A 20495-nucleotide genomic window follows, 5' to 3' on the forward strand; every position below is an offset into this window, starting at 1 on the left:
CTCCTGAAACAATGGAATTTTCATTTATTTGAAAGCAAATATTCATCGAACAGAAAAGATCCAGATTATCAGAGGTATGGCAAAGGAAAAAGGGGCCTATGTGAATTTCTAGAGTGGGGAATCCTTCTCCTTCCTTGAACAGGTCTTGAAGAATCACACTTTAAGGCACACCAAAGGTAACTGAAAAATAAAACAATGCTTCTATTAACTTGTTTTCAAAATCAACCTTATTTTTGTTTTTTATCTTACTCTTTCACCTAAACAATTATGATAATGTAGAAGTTATAAAACTAGAAGATTTAACTTTACTTGAATAAAACTAAATGAAATTTAATTATAGTTCTCTAAATCTAAAATTCATGTCAATTAATTTTTTTTCTCTTTCCTATGGGATCTGTTAGCTAGGCCTATATCAGTTGTCACACTGCCTGTCTTCCATATAACTATGACTTTGTTAATTGTGACCTAGAGTTTTTATGATATCTATCTATTATCTATCTATCTATCTATCTATCTATTATCTATCTATATGATTAAGTCATTTCTTCATTTTCTGGATGATCCCAAGTTGTAGACAGAGGATAGCTATCTACAGATGGTGGTTAGCTGATAAACTATTTCAGGTATAAGAAGTAAACCTACAAAAGCAGTAGTTGTCTTCAAAGTCGATATTATTAAAATCTGATTTTCTAATCATTTTCTTAGTTCAACCTAGTGCACTTATCTGACTCAATACACACGTATTATACCTATTCAAATAATCAATTATATTCTAATTCTTAAACAAAGCATTGATTATGATGTGTATGAGTTATGTGTTATTTTAAAAATAAAATTTTTAACTTAAATTAGTTTCAAGTATACAGTACATTGATTAGACATCTATATAGTTCATAAAATGATCCCCCCAATTGCTCCCTCTCTCCCCCCGGCCCTCCACTTAACCATCATATTAATGATAATGAGTTATGTGTTATTATTTTTGCTGTTTTAACATTGCAAACATATGAACAATAGCTCTTAAAGTATTGAAGGATAGGAAGAAACATTAGATTTGTGTGTCTACCAGGAACGAAAAGTATAATGAAAAGAGAGAAATGATACATTTCAGAACTTAAAGAAAAAGAAACATTTTTTTCTCTTAAATGGTTAAATGGCAGGCTCTGAAATATTGAGAACCACTACAAGAAGGCGTATGACAATAGTGTCACCAACATTAGGACCACTATATCGCTCAACTCCAGAGAGCACCATTTATGCATACTGAACATTTGTCGCTGCACAATCTACCTAACCATATTTAGGGATCTACCTTGACACTTCCATAGAACAGTGCTCCTATTTACAACTACTAGAATTACCAGTAAATACTTATCCATTGCATAACTCAATAGCTATAGAACTAGTGAATGGATGGCATGACCAACACTATCAATAATATAACACAAATATAAAGACACTTAGGAAAAAAGCATAAATTCATGGTTAACATCTTAATTTTTCCCACCAGGTACTAGGTATTCAAGCCATCCTATTATTTCCATTCACTATGGATCAGCTCTTTCAAAAACTGTGCTCCAAATATTCTCTTATTTTTATTCAAATAGTTCTGTTTCTATCTTAAACTCACCCTTGCTCTGTGCTCAGACTGATCTTACCAGGTTTAAATTTCAAATTTGAAACTTGGAGTTCTCCAGGATTTAAACCCTCAAGTTTACTAGTTGTCTACAATTTGCTTGGCTGCCTCTTTGGTTTTTGTCGTCTTGTTTTCCCCAATTGTTAATTCTTTATCTTAGTTTTGGACCCAAGGAAATCAATCCTGTCTTTTATACTTGGCTAGATTGCCCTCTTTTCCCATCACTCCCCTTACAAGTAGAGAAGATCTGGGTATAGCACATTAAAATGCAAAGAACACTTCAGTTCATTCAGTGTAGCTCAATTAATCTCCTAAAATGGAGAGGAAAGACTAAGGCCAAAGGGAGCTAAAGATATGAAGACCATCACCAAAGCTAAGATTTCGCAATGCTTATGAGAATATGTACTGCATTAGGGTACTCCTTATAAATCTTATAAGAACATTGGGTGATATTTTTATGTCTTAGGGTGCCAATTATAAATGCTAATAAGATATAAACACATTGTGATATGGCAGCCCTCTTTTGGTCACAGTTTTTACCATTTTCTATAAGTGCAGTGACAGTTTCTATTGTGTTCATCTCTGTGCCCCTAGCACCAACATAATGCCTGAAACATCATACTCTTTGTAAATATTGATCGAATGGCTAATAATTACATTTATGAATGAATTAATAAACTCCTGTAAGGACAGAACACAGAGAACCTAAACATTTAGTTTAGTTTAAACAAAGAAGTTACCACTTCTCTTTCAGAATCTTAAAAAGGGGAAATAGCTTTAAAAAAATAGTCATCTTTGCTAACATCCTGAAGTGATAGGTGAGGTGATGGCAGTGATGAGAACGGATTGTACAGGTATCATAGATCCTTTATAAAGCTATAAAGACTAACAAAAACCTTAAATACAATTTGAAGAAAAAGGATAAGTACTGCCTATCACCCAAGTAATAGTTTTCTTTTGTGCATAGTCTCTTCTAGGCATGGACTTTTCTCAAAAAATAAGAACTGAAGAGATTCTGCAAGCCTTCAATAATGCCACTATTATCACCATCTTCAAAGAGAAAGCTGAAAAGTGGACACCGCTTTGCTTTACAATATCTCTTATACAGATTTCTGATAAAAACCTGACCAGAAAGAGTTCTATATGGGCCACTAAAATGATATCTAGATTTGACTTTATGGTTTGGTAAGGCATATCACCATTCTTTATATCACATATACAAAATCTTTAGCAACAACATCATATTTCTATGAAGTATTAATATATTTCAGAAAAAATATTTGACAAAATAAACCTTGCTTCCCTTAATTTCTAGGACATCACCCTTCACTAGATTTCCTCTCATTTCTCTGGCTATTTCTTTACACTTTTTCAAAACCCTTCACATTTCACAACCCTCAAATGTTGTTTCTATCCTATGACCTCTTTTTTTTTTTTTCCTTACTGAGGACACTATTTCAGGGAATCTTGCTTATTCATTTGCATTTTATTACTATTTATTTATTGACTGATTGACTTAGTCCATATCTATATCTTGACACTTAGACACATGTATTGAACTGGACATCTCCTCTTACATGATTCATAGGCATCTCAAAGTCAACACTCAAAAAACAAACTTACCTTCTCTGCCATATCTGCAACCACTCCTGTGTTCCAAGACTCAGTGAGTCCTTTAATCATCATTCAGTTGGTTCAAGTCAGAAACTTTAATGTTAATTTTGACAAGACCTTTGATCTCAGTGCATACAACCATTACTCACTGTGTCCTATCAATTTTGTCTCCTAGGTAATTCCCAAATTTCTTCTAGGAGTCCCCTTGTCTCAGTTGCCGATCTCTGAATGCACATACTCAGATGATATGCTAATGATTGCATACTGCTTTGCAGAGTCATTTCAATCATTATCTAAGAAAGTCATCCTACTTTTCAAGGCTTTCCTGTAGGAATATATTTTATTAGGGTCTCATAGCCATTTATTACTAGATAGTACTTTGGAACTGACCTTCCAAAATATTCTTAGATGGTTCATTTATAGTTACAATTATAATTATTCTCTGTCAGCTTGTTATTCAACAACATACTTGCTGCCTTGCAAGCATATCTTCTGTGGACTCCACTGTACTGAGTGGTTAAGGATGGGGGTTCTAGAACTAGTCTATCTGGCTTTAAATCCCAGCTCTGCCATTTACTAGCAATGTGACCGTATACAAGGTATTTAACCTTTACTCATCTGTGATATTTGAGCATAACAGAACCTGCCTCATATGAATGTTGTGAGGGTTAAGTGGGTTGATGCAAGTAAAACATTTAGAGCACATCATAGGAATTAAAAAAAAACACATTAGCTGTTATTACAAAACACAGGTTTAGGCATGCCAGGGAGGGTGAATTAGATAAATATTGTTTCCATGGTGAGAGGTTATCATATTCAAGGATTAGTGTTTCTTTCTTAACATGATATTCAAATGGAACCAGAAGTGAAAATAAGAAAGTTGCTCAAGAGGCATGAAGAGCAATGAATAGTTTCATTCTCAGCTCAAGAGGCATTAGTACTCTTTGTAAATGATGATAATAAGAACTAAAGTAAGCCATGTTATTCTTAGAACTACAAAGCACTATGTAGATGTTAATTTAATCTCTGAAAGATGTTACTGGTTCTTATATTAGTTTTATATAGCTGTTGAAAGAACCACACACTCAACAGGTTTTAAACCATACAAACTCATTATCATATAGCTCTGTAAGCCAAAGTCCAGCAGAAGGCTATGATAACTGGAATAATGGGTGCCCCAAAGGTATTCATAGCCTAATCATTGGGGTCTGACACTCTATTAACTTCCATGGAAAAAAAGACTACACATGTGATTAATATTAAGTACCTTGAGACAAGGCGATTATTTATATTGAAGGGCCCAACCAATCACATGAGTCCTCAAGAGTAGAAGAGGAAGAAGAAGAGTGTGTCAGAGAGATGTGGCATGACAAATCACCATTGCTGACTCTGAAAATGGAGAAAGTAAGACACAAGCCAAGGAAAGCTGTGGCTTCTAGAAACTGGGAATGGCCCTTGGCTGACAGCAAGAAAATGATTCTCCTCTAGAGCTTACAAAAAAGAACGCAGGCTGTCGACACCTTGTTTTTGATCTGGTGAGACCAATGCCAGACTTCTGACCTATGGAAGTGTAAAATGATAAATGTGTGCTGTTTTAATCATTAACTTTGTGGTAATTTGTAACAGCAACAACATAAAACATTCAGGTATCGATGAACTAAAACAAAGATGTCAGCAGTACAAAGTTCCTTTCTGAAGGCTTGTTTTGCTTATTCAGGTTGTTGGGAGATTTTTCTTGCCGTTATAACATCGAGATTCTTGTTTCCTCAGGAGAGGGTCATTTTTACCTTCTTGATGCCACCTTCATTCCTTGAGTCATGACCTCTTCCTTCATCTTCAGAGGCTGCAAATGGTGGGTCAAGTCTGTCTCCTACTTTGAATCTCTAGTGCTTCATCTCCCATCTCATCTCTCTGAACCACTCTTTTGTCTTTCTCTTCCACTTTTAAGGAATCATGTGATTGAGTCCACTGCCTGACCCAAAATAATCTCCTTAATGATATCTTCAAAGCTCTTTACCATGAAAGGTAACATAGTCACATTTTCCAGGGATTGAGGTATGGGCATCTTTGGAAGTCATTATTCTGCCTACGACAGTTCTGCATTAGAATTGGCAGTTCTACTTGCATATGCAAACTGTAATCTGTCTATAATTTTCAAAGACAGCAGAAAAATAAGTGGTTGAAATTGTGAAGTTGCTGAGTTCATTAATATCTCTGAAAAATATGAGTGAAGTTAAGAAAAAAATAATAAGACATTCTTTTGGAAGCACATAATTTTCATGAGACTGTACTACAAATTTAACAGGTAATACGATTCTGGGAAGTTTGGTCAGAGTACAGAAATAGTGGGGTTTGAAGGATCAATAAGAGGAGGGTGCATGGTCAGAGGAAATTATGGAAGTCATCTACTGAAATGATTGCAAGAGTTTTTCAGAAGCAAACAAAAGCAACCAAGAAATAAAAAGCTCAAGATTTTGATTTGTTTTGTTACACTTTATCATATTATACCAAATAGCACTGAAAGAAACTTCTTAATTCAGCTCACCATCGATTGTTTCTTTCCTTTCTGCCTGCATTCTTTCCTTCCATTGAACAGATTTTAGTTGTGCAAGGACTCTGACCAGTGATCAAGACTACTCCCATTTCAAAAAGCTTATGGTTTACTGGGGAAACAAAAGTATAAGCAGGCAATTTCAAAAAAGTGTAATAAGTATTATCTTCGAAGTAAATAAAGGATGCTATGCCATCATGATTGTGCTGTCATAATTTCAAGGAAAATTCTAAAGGTCTATTAGGCTAGAGCTTTAATTTAGCAATAATGAGTAGAGGTGAGGCTGGAGTTTGAAGCAGAGATCAAAGCCTAGAAGGCCTTGTATGCTTTCTGAGGAATTTGTTTGAATTTTAACTTAAGAAATAATTGCAGTACTATAAGTAGAAGAGTATGACAAATTTGATATTTTAAAATATTATATTTTTAAAAAGATAACTGGAATTCTGCTCCTCATTATTAGGAACAAAAACCAGACTTACCTTCTTGCCTTAAATCACTAGAGAAATGGATAAATAATATGAAATGACTTTTTTCAGACATTGTATAACAGGCAGCTCATGGCTGTGATTCCTGAAGCAAACAAGGTGAGCCCCCAAATGGATCTCCATGAATATCTATCTGAAGGCAATTTTCTAATCCTAGGCTCAGAGAGTTGGAAACTTAAGCCCAGTGATGCTACTGAATTGAACAAAGAGAGATTAGAATTCCAGCAGGCCAAGGGACTGGCAGTAGTGGTATACAGTTTTAATGAGAAGCAATCCACACAAAGAACTACAGAAATCTCATGTTGTCTTTACTAAGGAATAGGCTGTACAGGCATAGAGAGAAACCCCCAAAAGTTGCAGAAAGAACAAGCAGGGAGTTTGTAAGTCGAACAATTCCTAGAGTTCAAACGAGGAAAAGAGACATTTGATCTCTGACCATCAAGAATGGAGAGGCTCCTATAAATATCAAAATATTCAATGGAGGCTACGGAGGGCTTATATCTTAGTAGAAAGGCTGGGAAAAAGCTGGAGTGAAGACTCTTCTAGACCTCTTTTTAAAGTTTAAAAACAGGGTTCAATGGATCAAAACTCTCTGTAAGTAATATAGCTTTCTGTAAGAAAAAATCCAACACTTTAAAAATAAAACAAAACAATATCTAGACATTCAACAATGTAACAGGTTCTGGTATCCAATAAAAAATCATTATGTATCCAAAGAGCCGGAAACTGAACAATAACTAAGAGAAAATCAATGGAATGAGATATAGAAATGGTAGAGATGATGGAATTATTAGACAAAGATTCTGAAATAGCCAACTATTATAATTGTGTTTAAGTATTGAAAGAAAAACATGAATAAAATGAGATAATTAAAAAATAAGAAAAAAATAATCCAATGAAAATTCTTAACATAGGAACATAAAATATTTTACATTAAATAAAGGTTGAATAATTTCTGTTTGATAAATACAATAAAATGTCAAATCCAAGAATCCAATAATCTCCAAGCAGTATAAACCACAAATAAAATCACTCAAAAGCACATTATAATCAAGTTGCTAAAAAACAGAGAGGAAGATAAAAATATAAAAAGGAGCCAGAGATAAAATACACACTACACACAATAGAAAAAAAAAATTCAGACTTTTTACCTGAAACTATGCAAGCCGCAATACAATGACATGACAACAAAAAAGAATAAGATCAATCCTATAAGCTTCGACCTTAAGAAGTTAGAAAAAGAATAAATAAAACATAAAGTAAATAGAATTATGGCAATAATAAAGAGTAGAAATCAGTAAAAATAAAAATGGGCAATACTAAAATTAATAAAACCAAAAGCCGTTTTTTTTTAAAAGCTGCTGAAATGAGTAAAACTTAGCCAGATTATGATAAAGAATACGAAGAATGATAATACAAATTACCAATAGCAGAGGTGAAAGAGAGGATGTTGTTATGGTTATAGAAAAAACTGAATGGCGACTAAGCAAATATTAAGAAAAAACAAGTATTAAGAAAAAGACCTACCGTTTAATTCAAGAATTTAGACTAGATAAACAAATTCCTTAAAATATATCTTCAAACTGACTTAGGAAAAAATTTTTTTAAAAATTGAATATTCTCTCTCTATGTATATACGTGTGTGTCTGTGTGAGTATATTGAATTTGTAATTACCCACACAGAAAGCCCCAGGATCGTGCTTATTAAGATTTTAAGGAAGAAATAATACCAAACCTATCCAAATTCTTTCTAAAATGGAGGAGGAAAACGTCTCGATTCATTTTATGAGGCTAGCACTGTCTTAATATCAAAACTAAATGTATCAAAGGAAAAAAAATACATGAATATACACAAAAATACATGAATATGCAAAATTTTTTAAAAATTATAGTAAAAATACAGTAATATTTAAAAATAATAACACATCATACCAGCTATAGTTTATTCCAGGATTGAAAGATTGGTTACACAACTAAAAAAATGAATATAATTCACTATATTAAGAAAAACAACAACGAAAATATACAAGTATCTCTAGATGCCAAAAAATCATTGGAAAAATTTAATATTCATTCGAAATAATATAAAGTTTTAGATAACTGAGAATTAAAGAGAACTTTCTCAACCTGACAAAAACTTCTATTAAAGTCATATTTCTGACCTCATACTTAATAATGATGTAAGAATAAATACTTTCCCCCTAAGATGTGGGTCAGTGCAAGGTTGTCCACTTTGATCATTATCTCACATCTCCTACATAAAGTAACTCAACAATTATCATTGAACTAAAGAAGAATCATAAAACTACAAATATTATAAATCAAAAGAGAAAATCTTTTTGATCTTGACTTGGTCGAAGAGGTTTTATAGATGACACCAAAAGTACAAGCCATACAAGAAGATATTGATAAAATGGATTTCATCAAAATTAAACAAATGTTTGCTTTGTAAAAGACATCATTAATTAAAAAGGTAAGCCACATAATAGGAGAAAAGTTTATAACATATATTAGACAAAAGACTTATATCCAGAATATATGAGGAACTCTCAAATCTCAGTAAAAACATACAACCAAATAAAGAAATGGGCAAAACGATTTAACAGAAACATTATTTTTAAAAAACTGCTCAGATGGTAAATAGACATATCAAAAAAACAAAAACAAAAACAAAACGATGAACCTGATTAGTAATTTAAAAAGTTAGGTAAAGCAAACGCCAAACAAGATTCCACTATATTTGCATGAAAATGGAAAAACAAATCAAAACAAAACGGAGCACTGAGTGGTCTTGGTAAGAAGCAGAACACATGGAGCTCCCTTTGGAAAAATGTTTATCAGTTTCTCATAAAATTGAACATTAATTTACCATATAATCTAGCAATCTCACTCCTAGAGAAACAGAAAATTAAGTTTATATAAAAATCTGTATATAAATATTTATGTAAGCTTTACTGACAATTACTAAAACTGGAAGCAATCCAAATGTCTTTCAATTAGTGATTGAGTAAACAGATTGTGGTATATCCTTAAAATGTAATAACATTTACCAATAAAATTATTCACATATGCATAATACGATGACTCTCAAATACACTTTACTGAATGAAAGTCAACCCCAAAGGCTATATGTATGACTTTATTTACTTGACATTTTAGAAAGAGCAAAACTATAAAGAATAGATTTGTTTTTGTTAGGAGTTGAGATGGGAAAGCTGGTTGACTACAGAAGGGCAGCATAAGGAAATTTCTTAGAGTGATGAAACTATTTTGTATCTTGATTGCAGTGGTAGATACATGAAGAGGTATTTGTCAAAATCCATAGTACTTTACATTACAAAGAGTGATTATTACTTTATATGAATTTAAAGATAAAATATATTGCTACACTACTACACATCCACTAAAATGGCCAAAATTAAAAAGATTTACAATATCAAGTGTAAGTGAAGAGATAGAATAACTCGTAAAGAGCTCTCTCCTAAGATCTCACATCAAAATCCCTCTTTCTCAGTTCTTTTAATTCTATAGGGAAGGAGTTTGAGGAGTATTCTAATTGGTTCTTGGTTAATCATATTTTAGAAGTTCCATAGAGGTAATGTAAATTATAACTCACCCTGCTATATGTTACCTTAGGATTTCAGCTGAAGATTCCATTTTAGCATCCCATTATATTAGCTTTGTGACCCAGAAATCTCTGAGAATAATATACTCTGCACTCCAAGGTTTGGCTAGAGAATAGAACTTTGACTTCTCTGGTGTTTAATTATTATCACAAATTAATGTAGAGAAATAGTCTACGTAATGGAATACATGAAGAAAATTCATTCATTTCTTCAGTCATTTAATTTTTTTCTTTTCAGAATAAGCCAGAAAGGTATACCCTTTCACTACCTTATTTTAGTTTCTATTACAATTTCCTTTACCAAACTTTGCTTTAGTGTTATCATACCAGTCTATTGAGAGACATAATAAGAAAGGCCACATGAAATTTCTTATTACATTTTTATCAGAAAAGTTATTGAAGTCCTACTGCTATAATCAACATATCTATTTACTGAGGAGGACCCATGGGAGAAATTCTTTGTGCATTTTACTACCAGGAAAAGCTCTAATTCTGACATCCTAATTTGCTTTGATAGTATGATCCATGATCTTATAAACTGGTCATTTCTCTTTTTTTTTTTTTTTTTTTAGGGCACTAGGAAATTTAAAGCAGAGATAAAGAAAAATATACTTTTGATGTTTTTATGTCTAGTGGTGTTTTGAGAATCATTAAGTGATATGTAGATAGATCAGGATATCATAAATAAGAATAGAAACCAAAGATGTTTGTAAAGAGCTATGTGACGAAAATGGATCAGAACTGTGTTAAAATTGAATAAATAGGTGATTTCCTATTGGTTATTATCAAAGAGGTTTTGGATCTTTATTTACAAGCCGAAATATTTACTGAGCAGACAGAAAACAAAGAAGCATAGTGTCTAATAGGAATGCTAATAATAATTATAACACTACTTTGAGATCATCAAATAACATTCAAAAAACTAACAATGGTGAAGCTTCTAAAAGTTATTTAGCATTCTGAGGGAGTAGACAGATATTAATGGTTAACTCAAAATCTGTTCACGTGATTGCCTTTATAAAAAGGAAAATAAAAGATTATTTTGTAACAGTAATAAAGAAAGAATTAAGAATGCGGGCTTCAGATTTGAGGCACTGCTTTTCATGAGATCTGGGGGCAACATTTTTACTCTCTGGGGGTCAGTTTTCTTATGAACAAAGAGAACAATACCTCCTTCATAGGGGTATTATGAGCATTAAATGTGAAAATACATGTAAAGTCTAAAATCCCAATAAAATGAAAAGGAAATTTTATATTGATAAAAATTTATTAATAAAAATAAAATTTAAATTATGACATGTTTGTTGTTCAGTGTCTATAGTATTTGTACTTAACAAGTAAGAACTGTGTCGTCAGATCTCATAACATAATTTGATTTTGTTAAGTAAAGCCTACAGAGTCAGAAAAGCAGTTTGATAATTTAAAGTGGAAGAAAACAACACATATGCTTATTTTTATCAGGTAGGGATCATATTCACGCAATTTGGCACTAACAGATCCTTTATAAGTGCCATCACTCATTTTGGATTTCATGACTGTTTTTCTGGCCTCTCTACATTTGGTGGTCTGAGACGCATTTTCTCTGGAAAAATAAGTCATTCAATCTGCAATGGCAAGTTCAGTCATTGGTTTTCCTTTCATAATTTAATTTCAAAAAGAGAAAAGTTAGATAACATATTGTACATTACATCGGGGAAGAATTTCCCCCTCCTCCTCCACCCCTAACACACACACCTTGCTCAGGAGGGATAAATTATGAAAAGAAAGTGCCTGCAGAGGAACCGGCTGTTACTGTTTATATGGTTGTTTGTAGCTAAATTCTGTTCAGACCAGGTTGAATCCATTACTAGCAATGTAATATTTACTGTCTCTCTGAGCGAAGCCATATGTTATTGGTCTGTACTATGTGAAACCTCTATTGTGTTCTATTTGAAAGTATTGTAACTTATCTGAATGCACTAGTCTAATAAAGCTATCTTCTCCGAGTAACAATAATTGCAGTTAAAGAAAGTTCAACTGGGTATCAGAAAATATCGTTTACACTTCCGCTACACCTGTAACTCACTCTGTGGCTTTATATGTCTCTCAGCATATTTGTTCCTTACTTTTGTATCTGCAAAATAGAAATCGTTTTGTTCCTAGTATTACTTTTGTTGAGTAAATCCCAGTCATAACACTTCTCTGTCATATGAAACAGCCCAGTACCTACACAGATCTGTAGAGCTAATCTTTATTATGTGCTGTATCTCTTCTATGCATCTGTATATTTTTTTCATAATTTTCATCAAGGTCAAAGACTTAATCTACCAAGTTTTTTAAGCTGCACTTAATATCTACTAGAGCTTTGATTCAAGAAGTAAATATAATTTTTCAGTAAGTGCTTTTTGACTAACATTGCTGAATGTTATGGGTTAAATTGTACAACTCCTAAAATTTATATGGGTAAGTCATAACCCCTGGTGTTATAGAATGTAACCATATTTGCAGGTAGGGTCTTTAAAGCATATCTTTAAGTTAAAATGAGGTCATCAGGGTGGTCTTTAATCCAATATGACTGGTGTCCTTATAAAGAGAGGAAATTTGGACACAAATATGCACAGAGGAAAGACTACGTGAAGACACAAGGAAGAGATGGTTATTTACAAGTAAAGGAGAGAGATTTAGAAAAGATCCCTCCCTCATGGCCCTAGGAAGGAACCAACTTTGTAAACATCTTGACCTTGACTCTAGAACTTTCAGAATATACATTTCTGTTATTTAAGCCACCCAGTCTGAGGTATTTTGTTATGGAAGCCCTAATAAACTATTCAGATGCCATATGAAAGCAGCAAAGGCAAATCTTTTCTATTAGGATACATGGCTTTTATTTAAAATGCTTGAAATTTTACATATTGCTTTTTATTATCTGTTGATTTTTATCCTATGTAATTTCTACAAACTTCAAATGTTTGTTTCTATAATTTATCCTGAAACAGCATATAAAGTATCACAGGATGTATAAGAACCCATTGTTTTTTAAAATGCATTCAGTTTTTCTATAAAAAAAAACAAAACACTTGCAACATATAAAAAGAAGTCAAAGCAGTAATCCTTTCATTATTCCATTTCAATCTTTTCTATATTCTCTATCTCTTCTCTTATACTCCATGCTATACCTAGTAAAGTAAGTATCCATGTCTGTATGCTTAAGAGTTTTCCTATTTGTAGCAATACCTGATCCATCTTATAGAACTTCAGCCAAATCTAAAAAAAAATCCATATTTCTGTTATGAGCAAAAAATTATTGCTTATATCATACTTGAGGCTGGTTCTGGGAAAGTAGATAAACCAAGATTTTGAGTTTTAAGGTATTATGGAAAAGAATTTGAGGAAATAAAATTATGCCATTCTTTGGGGGAAAGAGTTCTAAAATCTGTCATGTTTTTGCCCTAACTACATTAAGGCTTTGGCTTCTGCCAAAGGATCATTCACATTAGCCCTTCTTGAATGTGAACCAACAAGATAACATTTGAGGATAAATGAGAAGGATCTGTTCTTAACTACCTAATCTCCCTATAGCCAGTGACTTAGAAACTTAGGGAGCTCCAAAATTTCAGCTTATTAATACATAGAAAATGTTCATAAAGAGTGAAAAGTAATTAAATGAAAAAATAAAAGGAAGCAAGAATGAATTTACAAAGTAATGAATTGCCTGATCTTTTTGTAGTTTCACTATCAATGCACCTGCATCCCCCAATATATTCAATATATTGTGCCCTCCTCTTGGTGGATCTGGAATTTACATTCAATATGAAGACAACATAATTGTTATCATCATCTTCTGGGGACCTCATACTAGCAGTGATGAAATAATCTTCCATCATCATTGCATTCACAAATCTTTCAAATGTTTCTGAAAGACTAGATAGAACCCACTGTTTTTGAAATGTCAAGGCCAAAGTAAAAAAGTCAGAAACTTTATAGTACTTAGGAGTTTAAAAAATCTAGTTTTATAAAATATAATTTCATGAACCCATAAAGAAGCATGTACTCAATATGATGGTTATATCTCATAGTGCCCATTAAGAAACAGAAAGTAAAGTAAAAAGGCAGTTGTGATATAGATATATAATAGAATATAGTTATTCTCTTTTTGATTATTAGATATTACTATATGATTACAAGGTGAAATCAGAAGAAAATTACAACTATCCTGAAGAAAAGTGAATGCAGAGATGATAGACATCCAATAGCAATTAAATTTTTTAAACAAAGTGTTTCCATTTTATAATATTGTGACAATGTGTGAAGGAATATATTGCCATATAAAATAAGTAATAGGAATATGCTGGTTGAATAAAAGTGACAAAATCTATTGACTTTATCAATGCCACCTCTATTCAATGGGAAGAAATAGAAACTCCTTTGAAGCCACAATTGCTTTTGTCTATATAGCTAAATCCATACATATACATTGCTGATTTGGCAGAACAGGCATCAAGAGCTTTACCAACTATCAGAAAGCTTCGTTTGTTTCCCTTGTGCCCAAAATTCCTGTCATTATTAATTATTCTTTTAGTTAAAGACATTTTGCCCTAGAAACTCTTCCTTAAAATATAAATGCATTAATAATAAGTAAAACATATGAACCTATTGGTACCTATTTTCTTAATAGACCTAAAGTCAAGTTCTAGCTTCACAACTCTGTGAGCCTAAGCAAATTACTTGATCTCATTTCAACAACTATGATTTTTATCTTTGATAAATTTGTTATATTAAGGTATCTACTAAGAAGTGAAGGAAATATTGGACAAATTGGTAGAACTAGGTTTTTTATGAGGGTTATTAGAGAGATGTTTTGATGACTTCCAAACATCCAGTTTCATCATAATCTCCAAAAGATTATTCACAATATTTGCTTCCTCTGGATTCTTTCCCTGCAGGAAATCAACAGTTAGAACTATTACTTTTACTTGGAACAAGGAGGTCAATGGTTATTTCTCCAGAGAAAACATCAGCTAGCACTGAATATTCTTTCAAATATAACAGGTAGATGCAAGTCAGATTAGATAAAAGTGTTAATTTATTTATAGCATGGTAGAGGAAAAATCAGAGGTGCAATGAGTTTGCACATTTAAACATAAATCATTGACCCTGCCAGAGATTTAGGAAAGTCGATTTATTTCACAAGCTATGAAAATAATTTAACTCAAAAATAGTGTGCGCTTAGCAATCTTCCCTCCCTGAAGATTTCTGGTATTCACATCATATTTTTTTTTTTTCCTTTTTCAAACATGTAGAAAGTTGATTCCCTTGTCCTTTAGTCTCAAATCATACTCTGGGGAAAACATGTCTTCAGTTGATGATGGAAGTCAGCTGCAGAAATACTCTACAAGTATTTATATTAAAAATACATACTGCTTTTAAAGGAAAATGTGGGTGGCATTCAGTCATTCAGTAAATACTTTTTGACAGAACATTCTGTGCCAGACATCACTTTAAGAGCCTAGAATATAGGAGTGAACAACACACTTCAGGCCCCTTTTCCTATTGGATGTTTAGTCTGTCAAGAAATAAAAAATGAAAGAAAAAAGTAAACACAAAAGAGAATATCAGATAATTATACATGATGGGCAGGGAATTAAAACAGAGCAAGTGTTCTGAAATTTGGCAATACTGATATTTTGACCCATATAATTCTTTGTGTGGGTGCTATCCTGCACATTGTAGGATGTTTAGTCTCCCAGGCCTCTGCGCACTAGATGCTAATAGCAGTTACCTACTATCTCAAAAATTTTCTCACACATTTCAAAGGCCCCTTGAGGGACCACATTGTCTCCAGTTGGGAACTGCTGAAGTAAAGTGGTATAATAAAGAATGACTGCCTCATCACTGGATGAGTGTGAGTCGATGATCACAAAAGGCCATTTAATATGAGCCTTTCACGATTATCATGTAAAAATTTTGGAAAGAATGATACAGGCAAAGGGGACGGTTAGTGCCACAGCTCCAAGGCAGGAACAAGAATGTCAAGTTTGAGGAACAGAAGGAAGGACAGTAAGGGGAAGAGAAGTGTGAGATGAGAATGTAGAGTAGAAGTCAGTTTACATATGGTTTTCTACGAGGTAAGGAGTTTTTAATTTCATTCTAAGTATAATGAGATACCATGGGAGGGTTTTCATTAATAAAATAATATTACTTGGCTTATGCTTTAAAACAGTCACTGTGGCTTCTGTCTGGAGAAGGAATTGCAGAGGTATGAGTAGAAGACGAAAGACTCAGAGGCAATAACTGTAGAAACTGAGCTGATGATGATCTCAGTGATCTGCAAATGTACGTTCTCCCTGAGGAAGCATGATTGCCATTTACACGTTGCACATGTTTGTTTTTTTTCCCATACTCTTCTCTTGCGCATAGTCCCCTTCCTGTCTTTTTTATCCTCAGACATACAATAAATGTTCATATTTCATCAATACAAGACTATTAATTTTTTTCATTAATTCATTTATTTATACAATATTTATCTAATAAATTCATTCAGAAGTTGTGGTGGCCTCAGACTTCTGATTGGCACCTGAGGTGAGGGGTAGTCTTGTCAGATTGTGCCCTTAACTTGTGGGTTCTGATGGTAACTTCGAGTGGATAATATCAGGATTGAATTGAATTGTTGGGCATTCTTGTTTCGTGTTAGGAGGAAAAAATAAAAACTTTTCATTGGGTTTATAGTTTTCGCCAAATTTGGAAAAAAATTACATCATAAGATAATCAATCTCTTAAAACTTATCCCTCTGTCATCTCATTTAGGGTCTTCAGTTACATAAAAATTAGATTGTCTGAAGTTGTCCCACTGCTTACTCATCTTATGTTTATTTTTAAAACTTTCTTTTCCTTGTTTCATCTTGGATAGTTTCCATAGCTATATATTAAAGTTTATTAATATTTCCTTGTGAACTCTAATTACCTTTAATTTTATCTAGTGAATTTTTCACATTGTACATTGTAATTTTCATCTTTAGAAGGTTATTTAGGATCTTTTAGCGAGAGAGCGAGAGAGAAAGAGAATTCCATGTCTCAGTTTTCTACACATATGGAATACAGGTATGAAAACTGTTTTAATGCCTTATCTAGCAATTCTAACATCTATGTCAGATTCGGGTCAGTTATACTTTCATAAAACTAATAATTTCATTATGGGTCATATTTTGCTGCTTATTTGCATGCCTGATAATTTTTTATTGGATAGCATACTTTGTTAATTTTACTTGATTGATTGTTAGATACTTTTGTATGCCTATAAATATTCTTGAACTTTGTTCTTAGATGCATTTATTTGAGAACTATTCATCTTTTTCAATCTTGCTTGTCATATTTTTAAAGTGGGACCAGCACAGTGCTCCGTCTAGGATTAATTGTTTTCTACTACTCCAGGAACTGTTACCTTTAATTTTTTTAAGTGATTCTTTTCCCAGCCTGCAATTTCTTCACTTGTATGCACTAAATCTAACATTCAGGGAGAGACTGTCTGCAGATCTTTAGTGTTCTCATCCTCTGCCCCTTCTTCCTCCCTTCCTCCGTTCCCTTTCATCTTTCTACTTTATAGTACTCTGACCTGTGAATTTAAACATTTTTGCTCCCCTCTGACTCTCAGCTTCATCTTATCATCTCAGGGAGTCAACCAAGCTCTGCTTGGGTTTTACCTTCCTGGACTACCACCTAATTATTCTGTCAAAGCAGTAAGCAGGGGCAACTGTACAGCTTTCCTTCTTTATTTTCTGTCTCTGAGAGATCATTATTCTTCATTGCTCAATGTTCATTATCTTCCAAACTATTGCTTCATATATTTTGTCAAACTTTTGGAATGTCACTGGAAGAGGAAGTCTGGTCTCTATTACTCCTTGGATGGAAATAGAAATCAAGATGTTTTCAAAATATCTGGCCCACAAAATTTTTTTAACATAATAATAGCTAAAATTTAACTGGTGTCATAATTTTATACTTGGCTAGGTATGCAAGAACCTATACTGGATCCTTTATGTACATGGCATTTTTCTCCCCATGATCCCCTCTGAACCATTCATTCTATCTATTTCTATTTTATGAGAAGTTACACATCCCTCACCTTGATACTTCTTTTGAGATTTAAACCTGATCCATGCTAATGAATGTTAATGAAATGGGTTAACTACATTATCATCAGTTAATTCTGTGGTTCTTTTAGTTTTCTATGTAATCTTTGCTTAGCATGTAGTTGTATCACAAGTGAAGGGAAAATGCTGAACTTTAAGAAAAGAACATTTTCTATTTTAAGTAGCTGTACCTTCCAATTAAATAAACATAAACAAACAAAAAAGAGATTGTTCAAAACACGATGCTAATGTTCTCAGTATTTCCAGAGAATTTATTTCCAGAATCCATTCTCAGGAAACCTCCATAGGCTAAGTTGTTTGTGTTTGTTATTATTCTCCTTGAGAATACTCTGAGGGATTTAAACATGCTTTCCTTTCCCCCTATTTTATCTTGGATACACTTCTTAATTTATCTTAGATTCTGGCACAACTGCTAGTATTTATTTTAAAGCTTGATTATGATAATATCCTATATCAAATGAGGTGTAACTGCTGCTCTCAGAGATGGAAGAGTTGACTTTATCTGCACCATGTCTCTCTACTTTCGTATAAGTGGCATTTGCCCTTGTGTCTGTCACAAGTTGGTTAAAAAAAATTAACAAATATGCTATCTTCAGGAAGTGGACATGTGTTGAAAAACTGATCAAAGATAGCTTCATAATACTGATGCTTGTAATGGATATTGAATGACAAATGGTTGTTGTGAGCTAATCGAAGTTAGTATTTTGAAAACTTTTAAAGTATTTACATGATCCTTATTGAGGTAAAGCTGTTACTGTCAAGGATTAGCTGGAATCTTTTTTATCTCTGAAATCCAGACTCTGAATGGTTCTTTTATATTTTCTTTTCATCTAAAGATAAGGTGTGAATTTTTATCCCCATCCAGTTTGGAAGTGAGCAGAAGAGAAATTGTGAGGTTTTTCTGATTTTGCTCTTCAGGGTATCACATAATAATTTTATTAGCCATGATTCTTTTCTTTCAAAGTGACAGAAATTCAGTTTAAATTAATTAAACAGAAAAATAGAATTTACTGTCTCAGGTAATTGAAGAGTTAAAGCTATTGCAGGAATTTAAAGGTTTGTCATCATCAGAATTCACAAGATCTGCATTTCTTGGTAATGCTTCCTTTTCTGTTGTTTTTACTCACCGGTACATTTTTCTATGAGACTGTAAAGATAAGTCCCATCTCCACAGGTTTATATTGTTTTAATGTCCTTAACATCAGAAAGATTGAGGCCCTTTCTTTATAATATCCAATCAATTTGTCCCCAAAAGCTCTGATAAGCTCTGATGTGGTCATGTGCCCATATCTAGAACAATCAGTGTAGTAAAGGAAATGATCTAATAGGACTTTTGAAGCTTCTAATTCATGATCATCCTGGGAGAGATATAGTGAAACGAGGATATCGTACCACCTAGAATAATTCCCCTCAAGAAATAATTGACTTTCAAGACCATAGGACAAAGAATAAATGCTGGGTACACAAATGTAATGAATATCTACTACTAATGACTTGGGTATGCTTCCGTGACATGTCTAACTCTATGCCATCCAAACTTATAGTGCATAGCCTGAGTCTTCTTAGATTCAGAAAATATAAAACCTTAAGTATTGTCAGGACATGACTAGAACTATGGCATCAGTATGGCACTGGACCTCCTTTCCCTTATAAATTATCAATGTTCCAGCTAGGCACCATTTGTGAGCTGAAGCTAGATCTCAATTTCCATATTACTACAATATATTCTTCTATTTCATATAACTCATTTTTGATTTTCTGTTAAAAGTTCAAGGCAGTTTCTAAGTGTATGTAAGTTTAATGTGCCATATAGAGATATAGAGAGATAAATAAATAATAATAATTTTGAATAAACATCAGTAAAATAAATTCAGGATATGCCAAAAGACCCATGAAAGTGGTGAGGTGAATGGCTAATACTTAGATAAAGGATTTTGTTAGCAGTAACACTTCAGACACTAATAATTTACTAGGGTCTTACTATATTGTTAGGCAATAAAGAAAAAAATCAAGAAAAGTAAATATCGCTCATCTAGCTCTCAAAACTTCATAATCTGGTTTAGAAGATGCAGAATATAAGAAAGAAATATTATATTTTTGTGCTGTAGTATAAGCATACATGTAATAAAAATTCATAAAATGGACAACATTCTCAGAGCAGAGCACTCAGTGAAGACTTTGAGGGAAAAGCAAGACTTGTACAAACTAAATGAGTTGCATTCATGGAAGGCATTTCCAGTTTATGACAAAAAGAAAAAAAAAAGGTTCATAGGCAAGAATAATCTTATTCCACATGTGGTAGGAACAGCCCTACGTCTGCTTGAGCAGAATGTTGGATTTAAGTTAAAAGACAGTGAGAAATGCCCTGAGAACTGCTGGTTGGGTATCAGAGTTTATCAGTATGGAAATAATCCTGCACAGGCCAGGATTATTTGTTAGAAATAGGCAACAAAGTTTG

At 32.9% G+C, this 20495-nt stretch overlaps 1 protein-coding gene across 1 annotated transcript in view; it reads right to left on the reverse strand.

The window, feature by feature from the left end:
• Positions 1 to 20495, reverse strand: part of NEGR1 (neuronal growth regulator 1) — a 755370-nt gene that overhangs the window by 264566 nt on the left and 470309 nt on the right. The window lies entirely within an intron of this gene.

This window comes from Rousettus aegyptiacus, unplaced genomic scaffold (genome assembly GCF_014176215.1).
Source record: "Rousettus aegyptiacus isolate mRouAeg1 unplaced genomic scaffold, mRouAeg1.p scaffold_m13_p_1, whole genome shotgun sequence".
In the NCBI taxonomy this organism is placed as follows: domain Eukaryota; kingdom Metazoa; phylum Chordata; class Mammalia; order Chiroptera; family Pteropodidae; genus Rousettus; species Rousettus aegyptiacus.